The following is a 17,850-nucleotide window of genomic DNA, read 5'->3' on the forward strand; positions in this document are numbered from 1 at the left end:
AGCAGTGGGAGGCGTGCAGCAGTGGGAGGCGTGCAGCAGTGGGAGGCGTGCAGCAGTGTGAGGCGTGCAGCAGTGTGAGGCGTGCAGCAGTGTGAGGCGTGCAGCAGTGTGAGGCGTGCAGCAGTGTGAGGCGTGCAGCAGTGACGTGTGGAGGGTGAGGAGAGACACGTGTGGAGGGTGAGGAGAGACACGTGTGGAGGGTGAGGAGAGACACGTGTGGAGGGTGCGTGTGGAGGGTGAGGAGAGACACGTGTGGAGGGTGAGGAGGAGACACGTGTGGAGGGTGAGGAGGAGACACGTGCGGAGGGTGAGGAGGAGACACGTGTGGAGGGTGAGGAGGAGACACGTGTGGAGGGTGAGGAGGAGACACGTGTGGAGGGTGAGGAGGAGACACGTGTGGAGGGTGAGGAGGAGACACGTGTGGAGGGTGAGGAGGAGACACGTGTGGAGGGTGAGGAGGAGACACGTGTGGAGGGTGAGGAGGAGACACGTGTGGAGGGTGAGGAGGAGACACGTGTGGAGGGCGAGGAGGAGACACGTGTGGAGGGCGAGGAGGAGACACGTGTGGAGGGCGAGGAGGAGACACGTGTGGAGGGCGAGGAGGAGACACGTGTGGAGCGCGAGGAGAGACACGTGTGGAGCGCGAGGAGAGACACGTGTGGAGCGCGAGGAGAGACACGTGTGGAGCGCGAGGAGAGACACCTGTGGAGCGCGAGGAGGGACACCTGTGGAGCGCGAGGAGGGACACCTGTGGAGCGCGAGGAGGGACACCTGTGGAGCGTGAGGAGGGACACCTGTGGAGGGTGAGGAGAGACGTGTAGGGTGAGGAGAGACACGTGTGGAGGGTGAGGAGGAGACACGTGTGGAGGGTGAGGAGGAGACACGTGTGGAGGGTGAGGAGGAGACACGTGTGGAGCGCGAGGAGGAGACACGTGTGGAGCGCGAGGAGGAGACACGTGTGGAGCGCGAGGAGAGAGACGTGTGGAGCGCGAGGAGAGACACCTGTGGAGCGCGAGGAGGGACACCTGTGGAGCGTGAGGAGGGACACCTGTGGAGCGTGAGGAGGGACACCTGTGGAGCGTGAGGAGGGACACCTGTGGAGCGTGAGGAGGGACACCTGTGGAGCGTGAGGAGGGACACCTGTGGAGGGTGAGGAGAGACACGTGTGGAGGGTGAGGAGAGACACGTGTGGAGGGTGAGGAGAGACACGTGTGGAGGGTGAGGAGAGACACGGAGGGTGAGGAGAGACACGGAGGGTGAGGAGAGACACGGAGGGTGAGGAGAGACGTGTGGAGAGATCGGTGGAGGGTGAGGAGAAATGCGTGGAGGGTGAGGAGAGACGCGTGGAGGGTGAGGAGAGACGCGTGGAGGGTGAGGAGAGACACGTGGAGGGTGAGGAGAGACACGGAGGGTGAGGAGAGACACGGAGGGTGAGGAGAGACACGGGGGTGAGGAGAGACACGGGGGGTGAGGAGAGACACGGAGGGTGAGGAGAGACACGGAGGGTGAGGAGAGACACGGAGGGTGAGGAGAGACACGGAGGGTGAGGAGAGACACGGAGGGTGAGGAGAGACACGGAGGGTGAGGAGAGACACGGAGGGTGAGGAGAGACACGGAGGGTGAGGAGAGACACGGAGGGTGAGGAGAGACACGTGTGGAGGGTGAGGAGAGACACGTGTGGAGGGTGAGGAGAGACACGTGTGGAGGGTGAGGAGAGACACGGAGGGTGAGGAGAGACACGGAGGGTGAGGAGAGACACGGAGGGTGAGGAGAGACACGGAGGGTGAGGAGAGACACGGAGGGTGAGGAGAGACACGGAGGGTGTGGAGGGTGAGGAGAGAGACGTGTGGAGGGTGAGGAGAGAGACGTGTGGAGGGTGAGGAGAGACGTGTGGAGGGTGAGGAGAGAGACGTGTGGAGGGTGAGGAGAGACGTGTGGAGGGTGAGGAGAGACGTGTGGAGGGTGAGGAGAGACGTGTGGAGGGTGAGGAGAGACGTGTGGAGGGTGAGGAGAGACACGTGGAGGGTGAGGAGAGACACGTGGAGGGTGAGGAGAGACACGTGGAGGGTGAGGAGAGACACGTGGAGGGTGAGGAGAGACACGTGGAGGGTGAGGAGAGACACGTGGAGGGTGAGGAGAGACACGTGGAGGGTGAGGAGAGACACGTGGAGGGTGAGGAGAGACACGTGGAGGGTGAGGAGAGACACGTGGAGGGTGAGGAGAGACACGTGGAGGGTGAGGAGAGACACGTGGAGGGTGAGGAGAGACACGTGGAGGGTGGGGAGAGACACGTGGAGGGTGAGGAGAGACACGTGGAGGGTGGGGAGAGACACGTGGAGGGTGGGGAGAGACACGTGGAGGGTGGGGAGAGACACGTGGAGGGTGGGGAGAGACACGTGGAGGGTGAGGAGAGACACGTGGAGGGTGAGGAGAGACACGTGGAGGGTGGGGAGAGACGTGGAGGGTGGGGAGAGACGTGGAGGGTGGGGAGAGACGTGGAGGGTGGGGAGAGACGTGGAGGGTGAGGAGAGACGTGGAGGGTGGGGAGAGACGTGGAGGGTGAGGAGAGACGTGGAGGGTGAGGAGAGACGTGGAGGGTGAGGAGAGACGTGGAGGGTGAGGAGAGACACGTGGAGGGTGAGGAGAGACGGACGTGGAGGGTGAGGAGAGACGGACGTGGAGGGTGAGGAGAGACGGAGGTGGAGGGTGAGGAGAGACGGAGGTGGAGGGTGAGGAGAGACGGAGGTGGAGGGTGAGGAGAGACGGAGGTGGAGGGTGAGGAGAGACGGAGGTGGAGGGTGAGGAGAGACGGAGGTGGAGGGTGAGGAGAGACGGAGGTGGAGGGTGAGGAGAGACGGAGGTGGAGGGTGAGGAGAGACCGAGGTGGAGAGTGAGGAGAGACAGAGGTGGAGAGTGAGGAGAGACGGAGGGTGAGGAGAGACGGAGGTGGAGGGTGAGGAGAGACGGAGGTGGAGGGTGAGGAGAGACGGAGGTGGAGGGTGAGGAGAGACGGAGGTGGAGGGTGAGGAGAGACGGAGGTGGAGGGTGAGGAGAGACGGAGGTGGAGGGTGGAGGGTGAGGAGAGACCGAGGTGGAGAGTGAGGAGAGACGGAGGGTGAGGAGACACCAAGGTGGAGGGTAAGGAGAGACCGTGGTGGAGGGTAAGGAGAGACCGAGTTGGAAGGGAATCAGAAGTGGAGGAGAGAGAGAGGTTGAGGGTGAGGAGAGACAGTGGTGGAGTGGGGGGGAGGGGTGGATATCACTTTTACTTCCTCTCCTAGTGTAAGGTAACGCCCCCACCCCACAGGCCCTGCCGGGGCCGAGAGCAGATCACTGTTCGCATCAGCCGTCACCAGAGACCGCTCCGTACTTGTTGGTAAATAGAGGTTCACTATCTGTTGATAATGGGATTCACTTGGGGGGCTGACTTACCTCCTCCACCCCCAGGGCCAACACTGAGTAGGCATCAGAGACCTGGTGCTGCCTATGCTGCAGTACTGCGAGAGAGAGGGATGGGGGGGGGGGGGCGGGCAGAGGAAGAGGAGTGGGGTTAGAGAAGGGACAGGTGGGGAGAGAAAGAGGAGAGAAGGGACAGAGACAGAAAAGGAGCAAAAAAGAATTAGAGAGAGTAAAGAGGAGAGTTGGGGAAAATGAAAACATTACGAGAGAACATGTAGCAAAGAGGTGGAGAGAGAAGATGGGAGAGAGTAAGGACGCAGCCAAGAGATAGGGCAGAGACAAAAAGAATCGAAACAATACAAAAGTATTTTCCAAACTCGTAAATAGCCACGGGCCAAACAACTGATCTGCAATGAAGCATCCGAATCCGGTATATCATGACGTTAACCATGCAATAAAAAATAAATTTTAAAAAACACCCAAAAACACGTATACACCATGTTGACCCTTTTCCATGCAACGTATTCTAAAACGCCATTCTCATTCATACATTCACAGCAAACCTGTTCACAAGAGTGACAGAAAATGTGGTATTAGTGTTAAATTTTTGTTTACATCCATACCCGCTCACTTATGCAATTAAAGGATTCATGACCACACGGTTAAACAAAACGTACTGATTGGCCTTGCCGTGAAGGAGAAACACGTGTTGACACACACTCCCGATCTGTGAAACGTTCACCCCACTTTCTCGAAATTGAAACCAATGCATTGTCCGACGAACTTCCTGCCGCTTATCTGAATGCACCAGTGGCAGAAGATAGTCACCATCTTGCAACAACGCAATTAAAGGGAGGCATGTCTGTCTCTCCCCACCGCCACATGTCTCTGAGTCTTACTGTCTCATTAGAGATCTCCCTCTAGGAGACAGCTGACACCGACTCTTCCCCTGAGACAGTACAAGAGATGCGTGTGTGTGCATAGAGTGTGTGTCTATATGTATACATCTGTGTGTGTATGCATGTGTGTGTGTTTGTATGTGTATATGTTTGTGTATGCATGTGTGTGTTGGTGTGCAAGTATGGGTGTGTCATTATGTTCATTTGTCTTCATGGATGTGTACACATGTTTGTGTGTATACCTATGTCTGTGTATGCATGTTTGTGTGTATGTATATGTGTTTGAGTATGTTGGTGTGCGTGCTTGTTTATATGTGTATGTGGGGTTGGTGTGTTTGTGTGCATGTATATGCATATGTTTATGCATGTCCGTGTGTGTTTGTATATGTTCATATGTGTGTGTAAATGCATGTGTGTGTTTGTATGTGTGCATAGTTGTGTATGCATGTGATCAGAGGGAAGAGTGCACTTGAGGGCAAAGAGGAAAACATACAGGGAAGAGTATGTGAGGGCAGAGAGAAAAATACAGAGGGAAAAGCACGTGAGGGCAGAGAGAACAATACAGAGGGAAGAGTCCATGTGAGGGAGGAGATAAAAACATAGAGGGAAGAGAGCATGTGAGAGCAGAGAGAAAAATATAGAGAGAAGAACACATGTGAGGGCAGCGAAAAAAATACAGAGTGAAGAGCACATGTGAGAGCATAGAGAAAAAATGCAGAGGGAAGAGTACATGTGAGGGAAGAGAGACAAATACAGAGGGAATAGCATGTGTGAGGAAAGAGAAAAATGGAGAGGGAAAAGCACATGTGAGGGCAGAGTGAAAATACAGAGGGAATAGCACATGTGAGACCAGAGAGAAAAACATAGAGGGAAGAGCATATGTGAGGACAAAGAGAACAAGTACAGGCTATGCCAAGCGGAAGTGATCGCGTTTGCGATCAAACATCAAAGCGTCGAAAATGAAAGTAATCGAGCAGAGCATCAAAGGGCTGGGTGAGAAGGGAGGGGGGAATGCAAGTGTCAAAGCGGCTAAAGTGAAAGTAATCGAGCAGAGCATCAAAGGGCTGGGTGAGAAGGGAGGGGGGAATTCAAGGAGCAGAGGAGCAGCTGTGCACGCCATCGTGCACTCAAGCCCTAGGCCAGCAAAACCATGTGGGTAGCACTTTTGAAAGCCCACTTACAAAATGTCTCAAAGAGACAGCTTTCGCTGTCTCAGCGAGACCTAAAAAACAAGCACTGTGAGATAGGGATATGGATATTATCCCATTCTATAATCTGGTCGACATGTTTCTTTCCACATAGACCAACAGGGTCATGGCATTCCTCAGGACCAAAACTATGAGTCACTCTGCTTTAGAAAAAAGTGAGAACCATACTTTCACTGATATGGGGCACTCTCGTGGTACCCACATCTAGTAATGTCCACAAGGTGCATTTATAACCCATAAAATTAGCTTCACCTTCATCAGTCCCTTCATGGTGCGTCGGAGCTGAGAGGTCTAGACCGCTGCATCTGTGAAGGGCCGGCACACACTAAGTTGCAAAAGCATGGAACAAGACCCTAAACAATTGAGGTAGAAGATTTAGAATGAACTAGACACTATTGTGGGACAGTGATTTACTGTGAGAGGTTCGGAACCTACTGGGTTCTGAAAATGGGACCTCACAGGAATAAGCAAGTTGGGGGACATCTGGGATGACATCAGACTAATCCCTCTCAGCATCCTTAATATGGAATAAGAACTAGCTGATACTGAAAAGTATTGCATTTACAGTCAAGACAAAGGGTATCAATCCGTATCCAAAGGACATGAAGATAGAAGACTATTCTCTAGTGGAAGACCGGGTTCTCCCAGAGCCTATTTCAAAAATGGCAATATCCCTAATATATCAGAAAACAGTAAATAACTCACCTGGCCCGCTGAGAAAACGGAGTCCCCGGAGGACTCCATCTACTAATGGGACTGAGAATACATATATGATCTCTAATATGTTACAGAAAATAGATGACATTGGCACACATCTGAAACTCCTGTTGAAGACGAAATGTAGACGTTAAATAAAGTTTTGCAAGTTTTACAAACGGGTCTTAAATCCTGACATACACACCCGAACCTACAGGTGGTGTCAATAAGTACTTCCTGAGGTGGGTGATAGTACTTTTATGATTTTAGGGGTGGGGTGTGAGGTCAGGAATCTAAGAGAGAACCTGAGCAATTGCTATTTTCCAGAACGGAGTTTCTGGTGTAACGTGTTATTGTGTTCCTGGAAGTAAATATGAAATGGCAATATCAACAACACAAGATGAAAGAGAAAGAAGCATTAATGCATGGAGGAGATCTTAAAATCTTGAAAGTAGGACCACCTTGAATTACTAAGTTCCCCCATAAACACAGAACATACTATTTGATTTATAAATACTAAAATTATGAGGCTTCTGAAGAAGCAAGATTTTGCTCTTTGTTGCGAAGTGACCACTTTTTGGATAGACACCCTCGTTGTTCCTTTTTTTGGGACTCATTTGCTGGCAATCTGGAACTCTAATAACAAAACACTGCAATTCAGTGCCCAGTTTATGTGCTCTGACCCCCAAAACATATTGAAATTAAAACCTGATTGGCATATAGATGCCCATGGAATGGAATGCCACTTGCAGGCTGCATCAACTACTGTCTCATCCACTATAATGGCAGGGAAAGTATGGCTTCAGGTCTACCCTGTGTAGCCAGATGGCAGCAGTGTGAACACTGCTGCAGAGACTTGCCAAAAATCACCATTTTGACAGGTAGGAAAATCTGATTTTAAAGATTAAACAAGTCATCCTTAAATGCACCTTGCTGTCCACAAGATAAGGTGTATAATATTTACAGGTAGAACATGTGTGACATTAAAAACATAATGTTTCCCCAGTGACTAGGCCCAAAACGACATTGTCACTTATCAGGCTGTAGCTGGGACATAGGAAAAGTCAAAGTTTAGATTATACACTTTAACCTGCAATGCTTGACCTGTACCAGCCACAGACTACATTCAAAGACTTATTTTATATTTAATAAAAATCCAATCTAATAGTGAAGTCGGATTTGTATTAAATATATTGGAAATGTAACATTTAAAAAGTTACCTTTGTCCTGCTGGAAGCACCTGGAAGATAATTTGCATTTGCTCTACAGCTACTGCCTAGCATGACTTGATCTGAATTAGGTGTGAAAGAGTTGTGAAAACTGCTCCCAGAATAGAGGCAATGGACTGGAAATGAGAAGGTGCTTTCTTCCCCTGGCAGGAAGATTAGCTTGAGTGGGACCAGGAACTTAATTTACTTTAAACAGACCTTTCTGGTTGCAAGTAAATGTTAAGTGACGCCTGCAAAGGCCTTAGCTTTTGTCCCCCTTAACCAGGCTGACACTAAAACCCAAGGGAGTAAAGCTAACCCCAGAACCATGTTTGAGTGACCACAGAGGAGGGTACTGCTCATTACCCTGGCTACACTTGTGGATGGGCATACTGGCTCTGCACAAGGGGAGAAGGATTTCCATCATCTTGAAAAGTGACGGACACTCTAGGATTGTTTGCAGTAAGGTGGGTAGGACTGCCCAGAAGTCAGCCCTACCCAGTAGCTGATGCCAGGCATAAAGTGGTACTCCATAGTGCCCTCCTCAGAACACCTTCTGGAACCTGCAGATGGTCACAGACTGCAGGTGCAGTCCATTTCTGATTTGAGAGGAGTCCTTGAGTACTGGACCAGCTCCCTCTTGTATCCAGCACAAAGAAGTGAACTCCAAGGGTTGAGTGGCTGACCACCCGTTGTGGATACAGGGACAAACAAGCTGCAAGAGGCCTTTTCCTCAAAGTACCCAGCTGACCAGTGGCAACTGGACCTGGACTAGACTTTGCTGTTTGCCTCTGCTTGACAGCTTGAGAGTCTCCAAGTGTACTCTCCTAAGATACTGTGGGCCTCAAACTTGGGACTCCTGTGGCCGTGTGGGCAACTGAAGTAACTCTGGAAACTTTGAAAAACTATTCCTCCAGAGCTTCAGGGGGAAGTGCTTTAAAAAGTTTCTGATCAGAAGTTCCATGGTATTTGATTCAATTTCAACTTTGTCCCAATCAAGGCTCCCAGGACCTCCTAATAAATTACTACGTTCCATTCTGCTTTGGTACTCAGAACATTTTAACAAGAAATCTCCAAAGCTCCAGGGGAAGCAACCTACTTCAAGTATCCAATCTTCGATTCCACAGAGGTGGCCACAATTTCATCAGTGGCCCAATCAAGGAGGATTTTTCTTCTCAAAAATGTGACAAAGTCCCTTTCTGTGCTGGGACTCAATCTTTTTCAAACGGTTTTGATTTCCAGACTTTTACCAAGACCAGTCCACTTGTTGTATCAGACCATAGCTCCATTTCGGTTGGCCTACAAATCGCATCTAAACCCATCTACTAAATCCATAGACTATCATTAGCACTTTGTGCTTTTTGGAACTATTTCCTTAAACCTTTAAAAAATCATATCTCGGATTCACCTTCCCTTACTAGATTTTTGTCAATATGGTCTTAGTTCACTAATAAAGTGTTTCTCCTTATTTTAAAACTGGTTGTAGAATTTTATTGTGCTCTGTGTGACTTTTTCCTGTGTATGTACTGCTTAAATAATCTACACACTGCCTTTTATTTAAGCCAGACTACTTTGAGTCGTGTGACCAAGGATTGAGCACAGGTTTATTTTTATTTGATTTGCGTGACATCTAGCAGGTAATGGCCTTATCCTCTGAGGTGGACACTTGCCAACTATAGGAAAGTAGGATCTGCTTTTATGGTTACCCCCACTTTTTGCCTGGTGAGAACCTGTTTTTGACTAGTCTGACTAGGATACTGCTCATCAGGACCCCAGTCTCTCTGCCTTCTCCCTTAAATTGTCATGTTCAGTACTTGGGTACATCCCAGATTGGATACTGAGGTACCCTTATAAGTCCCTAGTATATGGTAGTAAGGTACCCAGGGAATAGGTACCCTAGAGGTCCCCCATGGGCTGAAGCATGTATTATGCCACCTATGGGGACCAATCAAAATAACTATAGGTCTGCCATTGCAGGCTGTGTCAGCTGGTGCTAGCACCCCTTACTAGAGATATAGGTTTCCTATATCTAAAGTCACTGCACTTAAAACCTATAAGTCACCCCTATAGCAGGCCTTTACAATCCTGAAGGCAGGGTGCTTGGTTCTAAGTGTGAGGGTGCACCTGAATGAGCAGGACACCGCTACAGCCTACGGAGTCCATTCTCCCGGGTTGTAAGTGAAGCAACCATATACAATATAGAGGGGCACCGCGTAATTACGCTATGACCATCTCGAAACTGGCTGCAACGAATCCTATCATGTTTGGTATCAAACATGTTGGAATCATACACCCACACCGTAAACAGTGTGGGAGGTATTATTCCAAGCACCGGAAGAGCCCTACATTAGGCTCTCCATGTCCCCAGTACCAGTCTTCCAGACCCAGACAGCCCAGAATGGTTGCTGGCGACCAGAGACACGATTCTGCCCTCATGCTGCTGAGCCAAGCTCGAGCAGGTGAAGGCAGAACAATAGGCATCCTGTCACAGGGAGGTGTGACCACCTCCCAGACAGGGTTTAGTGTATTGGGGCAGGGTGGGTGCGCTTGCCATCGTCACTCAGTCTGCATGAGGGGCACATTTGGTGTCCCCATGCATAGTCCAGTTCTAACCAGTCCTGGGAGCCGTTGGTTCTGGCGCGAAACTGGACAAAGGACATGGGAGTAACCTTCCCCCCTGTCCAGACCCTCCCCTGGAAAGGTCCTCTGAATCATCCCAACCCTTTCCTATGGGTAATTAAGGGCTTAACTGTGGGCAAGTCTTATATCCGTCGTGGGACAAGATTCAGATCAGACACCGCTTCTTCTACCATCTGTGCACTCTGGTACTCGCTGGACTTCGTTTGGGCTCGACTTCGTCTCCCTTCCAGTCTGCTGCATCGTCGGTGCCTGTGCACCATACAGGAACCTTCCAAGGCCTGTGGGCATCAAAGACACCTGAAGGAATCTCCCTTGAAGTGAAGGAGTCACTTCCCAGCATTCGCAGGCACCGTAACAGCTGATCCTGAGCTCCTACGGACTCCGAAAGGTTCTGCAACACAGTGGTGGTTCTCCACAGCTCAAGAGGCCTGGCCTGCCCTCTCACCAAGTTTGGGGCCTGTATCCCTCGTGGGGGCTGCAATAACCGAACCCCTGTGCACCGCGCCGACTTGCAGTTGCAAAGGCTTGTTAGCTTCCTTTCAAGAATATCCTCGGGCTGCAAGTAGCCTCAACCTCGAGCATCTCTAGATAACAGAATCTTCGGCCATATTGCATTGGGTGAATCGTGACCTGCATCTTTTGTTGAGCTGCTTGAGGTCCTCTCGCGACTCCAGTGCTTCTGGCCTGTGGGTCCATTTGAGGGTCATCTTTACTTCTGTTGGGCTCCCCTGATTGCTCGAGGCCTGCCCTGACTCCCCTGCTTGTGGTGAGTCCCCTGAACCTTGCTGGTCCCGACATTGCACCTTCTTTGACTTCTATGCGGGTTGCATTTGCCAAGGCTTATTGGTGCTCCTACCAGACACCGACCCCTCTGCAATCGACATCCGACGTGGGACAGCTCGTGCACGGATCCTGGTCTTACTCAGCGTTGCCTGGTACTCACAGCTGCAGAGTCAAGGTCCTCGTCAACTCTCCTGCAACTCCCGACTTTGGTGGTCCAGATCTCTTGGTCACTCCTGAGTGACATAGACTCTGTCCTCTCTGCTTGCAAGTACCTCTCTCATCTAGAATCCACCTTCGGATTCCACCAGACACTTTCTCCTTTGTCAGCAGCGGCACTTTTCTTATGTCCTCCATTGGGTTCGACATCGGTTTCCAACACCACTTCACACCTATGCACCAGACTTCCCTGGTGTAGGTAACGTGGGTACTAGGGTATCCATGGGTGGGGTGGCTCTCCAACCTTCTGTCTTCCACAGGGTTTCTTCAGGGTCCACTAGGAAGGGTCCTTAATCTTTAAAAATCCTACTGCGACGTACATGTTAACATGTACGGAGAATGCAGTCGTGATCAGACACTACACACAATCTCTGTGGGGTTCCTAGTTACTCATCTTGGGTGGTTCCTATACCACTTTTTTAGTATATGGTTTGGTCCCCCCTAGGGTCCACTGTGCATTTAGTGCTATTTACTGTGATTTCTATGTAAAGTATGGTGTGCATAGTGCATATCTCCAGGTAGGAGATATCTAAACTATTAGAGAGTGTTACATAATAAATACATATTTTTATAAATACCTTGTGTGGTTCTTTTTCACTTGATCAATACATATAAGATTGTATTCTGGTAAAAAAAGCTGCTTTACACTCCTTCTGGACTAAGCCTGTAGTCTGCTCTCCACAGCTACCACTTAGAGAGCTTTCTATGGTTGTCTAAGACCTTCTAAATCACCATAAGGGTTGTGTGGACTGATGCAGGGTGTCCACTTATATAAGAGTGAAATTGCACTTTTTTTTTAACACTTTATTTTTGAGGTTTTAATTTGTACAAAGAAGTAAAGGGGGAGAGAAAAATAATACAAACAAAGGGGATCCAGGGTAATCACAAGGTGAGTTATGAGGGGAGTCTCACACCAGCAATAAGCACATTACAGGGCAGCTCAAAAGAAAAGCACAATGCCCATATTTATATTCACCAACATAGTACATGAGCAGCAGTCAAAAAAGTTTGCTGGCCCCTTCATCCAAGAAATCGTCTGAAGACTAAAGACCTTTCAAGCGAGCACATTGTAAGATATCGGGCATATCGGTCACAGGAGTTAAACTGGCCCAATCTCTTTTTGCAGAAGCGTTAACCGGTAGGCAAACCCTTTTCAAACTTACACATCTTATCGTTAAGTAACCAAGTCAAGGGTTCCATGACATAAATGCACCATACCTTAGTCCACCACAGTTTAATAGTCAGTAGGATTTTTTTCCCAAAACATGTGCTATTGTGAGGCATGCTACCTGAAGGGAGGAAGTAAGTAGCCGGCCTCTAGGGGTCATGTAAGGGGTAGACCGAGTGGTCCCACACCACGCCCAAAAGTAGCGCTAGAGGGTCCAGTGGAAGGATCACGGAGCAAATTAGGCATATCTGCTGAAGCACATCACTTCAGAACCGTTTCACCTGTACAGACTGCCACCACATATGAATGTAAGTGCTCCGCTCCCCGCAGACCCTCGAGCATAGGTCAGAAGCCCTTGTCATAGTATGGGGCCTTCTAATTGCTTGTAGAAGCCTGGAGCTCTAACATTCCAATGTTTGACATTGTTTACAGCTGTTGCTGTGAACAAAGGCCTCACGGAGCCTGAGAGGATTTCAATCCCCTAGGGCTCCCTGAGGCCTTTGTTTTATTTGTTAGAAGATTCTGCCCTCTTGGGGGGTGTGGCTTCGGCGCCGACATAAGATGGCGGCTGTTCAGTGAGCTCCGTTGCGGAGCTTTCTTGCTGTTTTTGCCTCTTTCAAGCAATATTGAATCACTCCGGTTTCGGCTCCACATTTATAAACAGCGGCGGTGAGTTTATACTCCGTTTCTACACCATGTGGGTGCTTTCCCGGACCTGTGAGCCACGGCGGTGATTATCCTCATTTAGACGCGAGCGGCCGCCATTTTGAGTCGCTCGCATTCCAAAATACTGCCTGATTTTTGTTCAAGCTACTACCTCTATGATGTTTGGAGGTTCCTTAGTCCTCTTCAACACTTGCAATTAATTTTTGTTCTGACTCTGCACTATAAGGTACATCATTTTTTCTTTTCTTTTATTCCATGAGCTGTGGTGGTAATTTTCTTCATCCTGTCAAGATTATCCGCCATTTTCGGGAGAGGTGCTCATGCCAAAGATTTTTCTCCTTTATTATGTACTGTTTTCCCAGCCTTAACTGACATTAATACCATCAGTATTCTGGAATGTGGAATGAGCTTTTAGAAAAAAAAAACTTAAGTCCTGTTGGTGCATTTGTTCCTAACCTCCTCTGGCAACTTGTTGATATTTACATTGAAAGTTCTTCTTTCTAACTGGGTTGCCTTTAAATGACATTATCTATTAGCACCAGGGACCAACGTTTCTGATTCTGCCATCTCTGGATATTTACAACTGAATATTTCCTCTTTGTTGCATGGGCCGGAATCGCCCTTCCCTATTGCCTACTTGAAGTCATACTCATTACAGCATGATTGCTAGAGATTTACACACATCTTCCAAACCAACTTCTTTGGGTACAAAACCAAAACGAGCGAAAAATGACCCTCGTCTCCTATTTTATCCTCTCAGAATCCTGTCTTAGATCTTGGAAGAGGTACGTGGTCTTCAACCATTTATGTGTGCAACTAATGAAAAACTACAACAAATTGAGGATCGCTGGATTGTAATGGAGGGGAAGGTATCAGAACTGGAACAGCATGTGGGAGATCTTCAAGATATATCTACCAAAATACTGATGTTAGAGCAAGAAATACATACACTCAAACTTCACACCGAAGACCTTGAAAATCGAAATTGACTACATCTTCGCCTTTACGGTCTGCCAGAGAATGTTGAGGGCTCTGATATTCTGTCCTTCTTGAGGAAGTTTCTTCCGGATCTCCTGGATCTTCAATCTTCATCGCCTCTCAACATCCAACGTGCACATCGGTTGGGCCGCCATCAACCTAATTCAACTAAGCCACGTAGTATCATAATGCGCTTTTTGGAAATCACTGATCTTATGCGTGTCCTTAAGGCTGTCAAAATTAAACGTTGCCTTATTTGGTCTGGCCATATTCTTTTTATTTCACAAGATGTCTCTAATGCAACTAATGCCTGTCGAAAAGAATTCTTAGCTCTTCGTCCCCAGATGAGACACTTGAACATTCAATATGGCATTCTTCATCCATGTCTCTGCAAGAATACCCATGAAGGCACCTCGCGCTCTTTCGAAGATCCGGCTAAGCTAAAACTTTTTCTGCGTAGTATTTCACCTCACAACATGGAGATTAATGACTGAGCTCTTTTTCAGTTTTCTGATGTTGCTATTTTAGTACATACTTCTTTTTGTTTTTATTAATCTTTTCACTCTTTATTCCATTGTACTCTACTCTGTTTTTCTTTTTGCCTGGTATTTGTTTTTTAGTTTCAGTAAAATGTGTTTTTTCTTTTTCATCATTCTCTATGTCTCCACTCACTAAGAGGCTATTTGTTGTCTATTTCTTATTTTTGTTCTTGTCGCTGTTCTTGTTCTCAGTGTTAACATGCCCTTCCTTTACCTGTTAACCGTCTTAATTCAGCTCTGGATTTCTTTCCTTGATCTGTCTTACATTTTTCTCCTTCTTATTCCCTCCCCTCTGACTTCTTATTTGTATTGGACTTTCTTTTTCTTTCCCTTCTTTAACCTTTATTCTTGTTCTCACATGAGTGTTTTCCTTATTCTTTACTCCATCCATTTTATCGTTTTTGTTTTATATTATGTTGTAGTTGTTGTTAAATGGTGTCTTTTTGTCTCTTATATTGCTCTTGCAGCCGATTGTACCTGTTCCCATATACCCTTCCTCACCCCGCAACATGTTTAATGTTGTCTCGTGGAATGTTCATGGTCTCAGTCAACCCGTAAAGCGCCAAAAGGTACTTTGTCATTTATCTCAATTTAATTCTCATGTAGCTTTTTTACAGGAAAAGCATTGTAAGGATATAGAATCTCTCAAACTTAAACGTCAATGGGTTAACCGGGTAATTTTTTCTCCTACTGCTAATCGTAAGGGTGGTGTTACTATTTTATGTCACAAATCTCTTAATGCTCAAATTATATCAACTGAATGTGATATGAATGGACGACGGGTTTTGTTTGATGCAATTATATTTCAAAAACAAGTTACTTTTTTCCAATATTTATGGACCCGTTAAATCTGACCCAGAATTTTGGCATAGTATTAAAGTGAAACTTTCCTCTATTCCCAATCCCAATATCATTGTTGCTGGTGACTTCAATGAGCTGTTGGATCCCTTTACTGATAGAAAGTCTAAGTGTAAATTCAAACCTGATAATTCCCATAAAGCTTTTCAATCTGCCATCTCCTCTCGTCCATTCTTTGATATGTGGAAAATTTGTAACCCTAATACCTGTAAATGCCCATTTTTTTCTAATGTACACCACACTATGTCTCGTATTGATTATGTTTTGGTTTCCAAATCCTTACTTCCTACTATTCAATCATCAGAGATTAGTTCTATTTTTATCTCCGACCATGCTCCTGTTTTATCTTCCTTTGATATGTCCTTCACTACTCCTAAACAGGGTCGTGGCGTTTCAATAATACTTTATCAGACCAAATCTTTATTTCAGAAGCGATCTCGTTTATTAACACATTTTTTCAAATGAATCATTCTAATGATACTTCTGTCCATAACAACTGGGATGCTTTCAAAGCTTCCTTCAGGGCCTTAACAATCACCTAATATGCCAGGAAGAAAAAAGCATTAAATGCTAAATACCTCTCTACCCTCCAACATACAAAAGTTCTCGAACACGCTTACTAAATATCATGGTGGCCAAAACAAGGCTGGTAAAATGTTAGTCAATTATTTAAAAATTAAATCAGAGAGGAAAACTGTTGGCCTCATTCGATGTGAACATAGTAATAAGATGCTGTCCTCAGATTCTAACATTGCTAAGGCCTTTCGGTCTTATTACGACCAATTATAAACTGAAGATACGAACCCCGCTGAGGATGATATTGAATCTTTTTTTGGTTCTACCTAATCCCCCTTCCATTCCTGACATTCTTTCCTCCCTCGAAAAAGATATTTCCCGTCTGGAAATTACCCGATAAAGACCCTACCTTATGTAAAAATTACTGACCCATTTCGTTAATCAAAGGTCTTTGCAACATTTTTAGCATCCCGTTTGAATGATATCATCCCCCTTTTGATTAAGCCTGAACAATCAGGTTTCATTAAGGGCAGGCTTGCATCTGATAATTCCAGAATGTTTTCCAATATTCTTGCCCTTGGGGAAAAATATCCTTCTCCCCTAGCAGCCTTGTCGCTTGATGCCGAGAAAGCATTCCATCATATAAATTGTCAACTTATGTTTTCTAACCTTCGATGGTTTAGTTTTGGTCACAGATTTATTTCTTTAAGCAAATTGTTATATACTGTACCACCTGTCTGTGTGTTTGTTAATGGCCATTTCCCCCCTTTTTAAACTCCACAGAGGCACTAGACAAGGCTGCCCTCAATCTCAATTGCTCTTTCTCCTCTGTTTGGAGCCTTTTCTTGAGCGTATCCGATGCAACCCTGGTATTACTGGATTTAAAATCAACTCTCAAGAAATAAAGCGTTCTGCTTATGCAGATGATGTTTTAATTTATATGTCTAATCCCTCTACTTCTCTTGATCCTTTTTTGCAAGAGATTATTCTTTTTTCCAGGGTCTCTGGTTACAAGTGAAATTGTTCTAAAACAGAAATCCTACCACTAAAATCCTCTTGTTTTCACAAGACCAATTTCACATGATGCCCCCAAAAGATTAAATATTTAGGAGTATGGTTTTCTCCCACTATACCTGCTACATTTGTTTATAATTTCGCTGTTCTAAAAACTAAACTCCAAAAATTATTATCTTCCTGGTCTCCCCTATTTTTTATCTTGGTGGGGTAGATTAGAATCTATTAAAATGATGTGTCCCTCATGTCCTTTTTTTTGCTTTCTATGTTACCTATTAAAATTCCTAATTATTATTTTTCCCAAATAAATTCCATCTGTATTAAATTCCTTTGGAATAACAAACGCGCTTGCATTGCCTTATCTAAGCTAATTAGACCAAAAACTGAAGGGGGTGTACGATTTCCCGACTAAGTTATATCACTCTGCCTTTTTAACCCGTCAATTTTATGCTATATCTAAAGATTACATGATTTTCCAATACCAAAATGGGTTGTTTTTGAACGTTCTTTATTACAAGAATGTTCTTTTAAGGAATGCTGTTTCTATGTCCAATTGTACATTTATATCTAAAAATCCTATTCTTAAGTACTCCCACTATTTGTTGTACACCTTTTTTAACCAAGGATCTGATTCTCGTCAATCCTTTCTTGCATCCTCTATTTGGTACAATAAATTTATTACATTTCGCCCCAAATCATTCTACTTTAAACATTGGAAGGAAAAGGGTATTTTTTTTATGTGCATCATTTGACTTCCCATAATTCTATTTTATCCTTCCCACAATTGCAGGAGCGGTATGACCTTCCTGATTCTTGTTTCTAACAATATAATCAATTAATTCCTGTACTCTAGACTTATTTATTAAGCAATAACTTTACACCTGACGTTACACCTTTTATTCCTGTGACACCGGTATACAACCTTCCACTGACTCCACCCCAAAGCTTCCTTCATATATAAATCTCTTTCTTCCCCTATCATTATGAGAAATAAATCTTCTATTGAACTATTATGGGAGAAAGATTTATCCCATTCATTATCTATCCAACAATGGGACTTAT

The 17,850-nt window shown here is 46.4% G+C and overlaps 1 protein-coding gene across 1 annotated transcript in view; it reads right to left on the minus strand.

Annotated features, from left to right (window-relative positions):
* MRTFA (myocardin related transcription factor A) overlaps nucleotides 1-17,850 on the minus strand; it is a 235,698-nt gene that overhangs the window by 46,186 nt on the left and 171,662 nt on the right. The window lies entirely within an intron of this gene.

Source organism: Triturus cristatus, chromosome 4_2 (assembly GCF_964204655.1).
Source record: "Triturus cristatus chromosome 4_2, aTriCri1.1, whole genome shotgun sequence".
Taxonomy (NCBI): domain Eukaryota; kingdom Metazoa; phylum Chordata; class Amphibia; order Caudata; family Salamandridae; genus Triturus; species Triturus cristatus.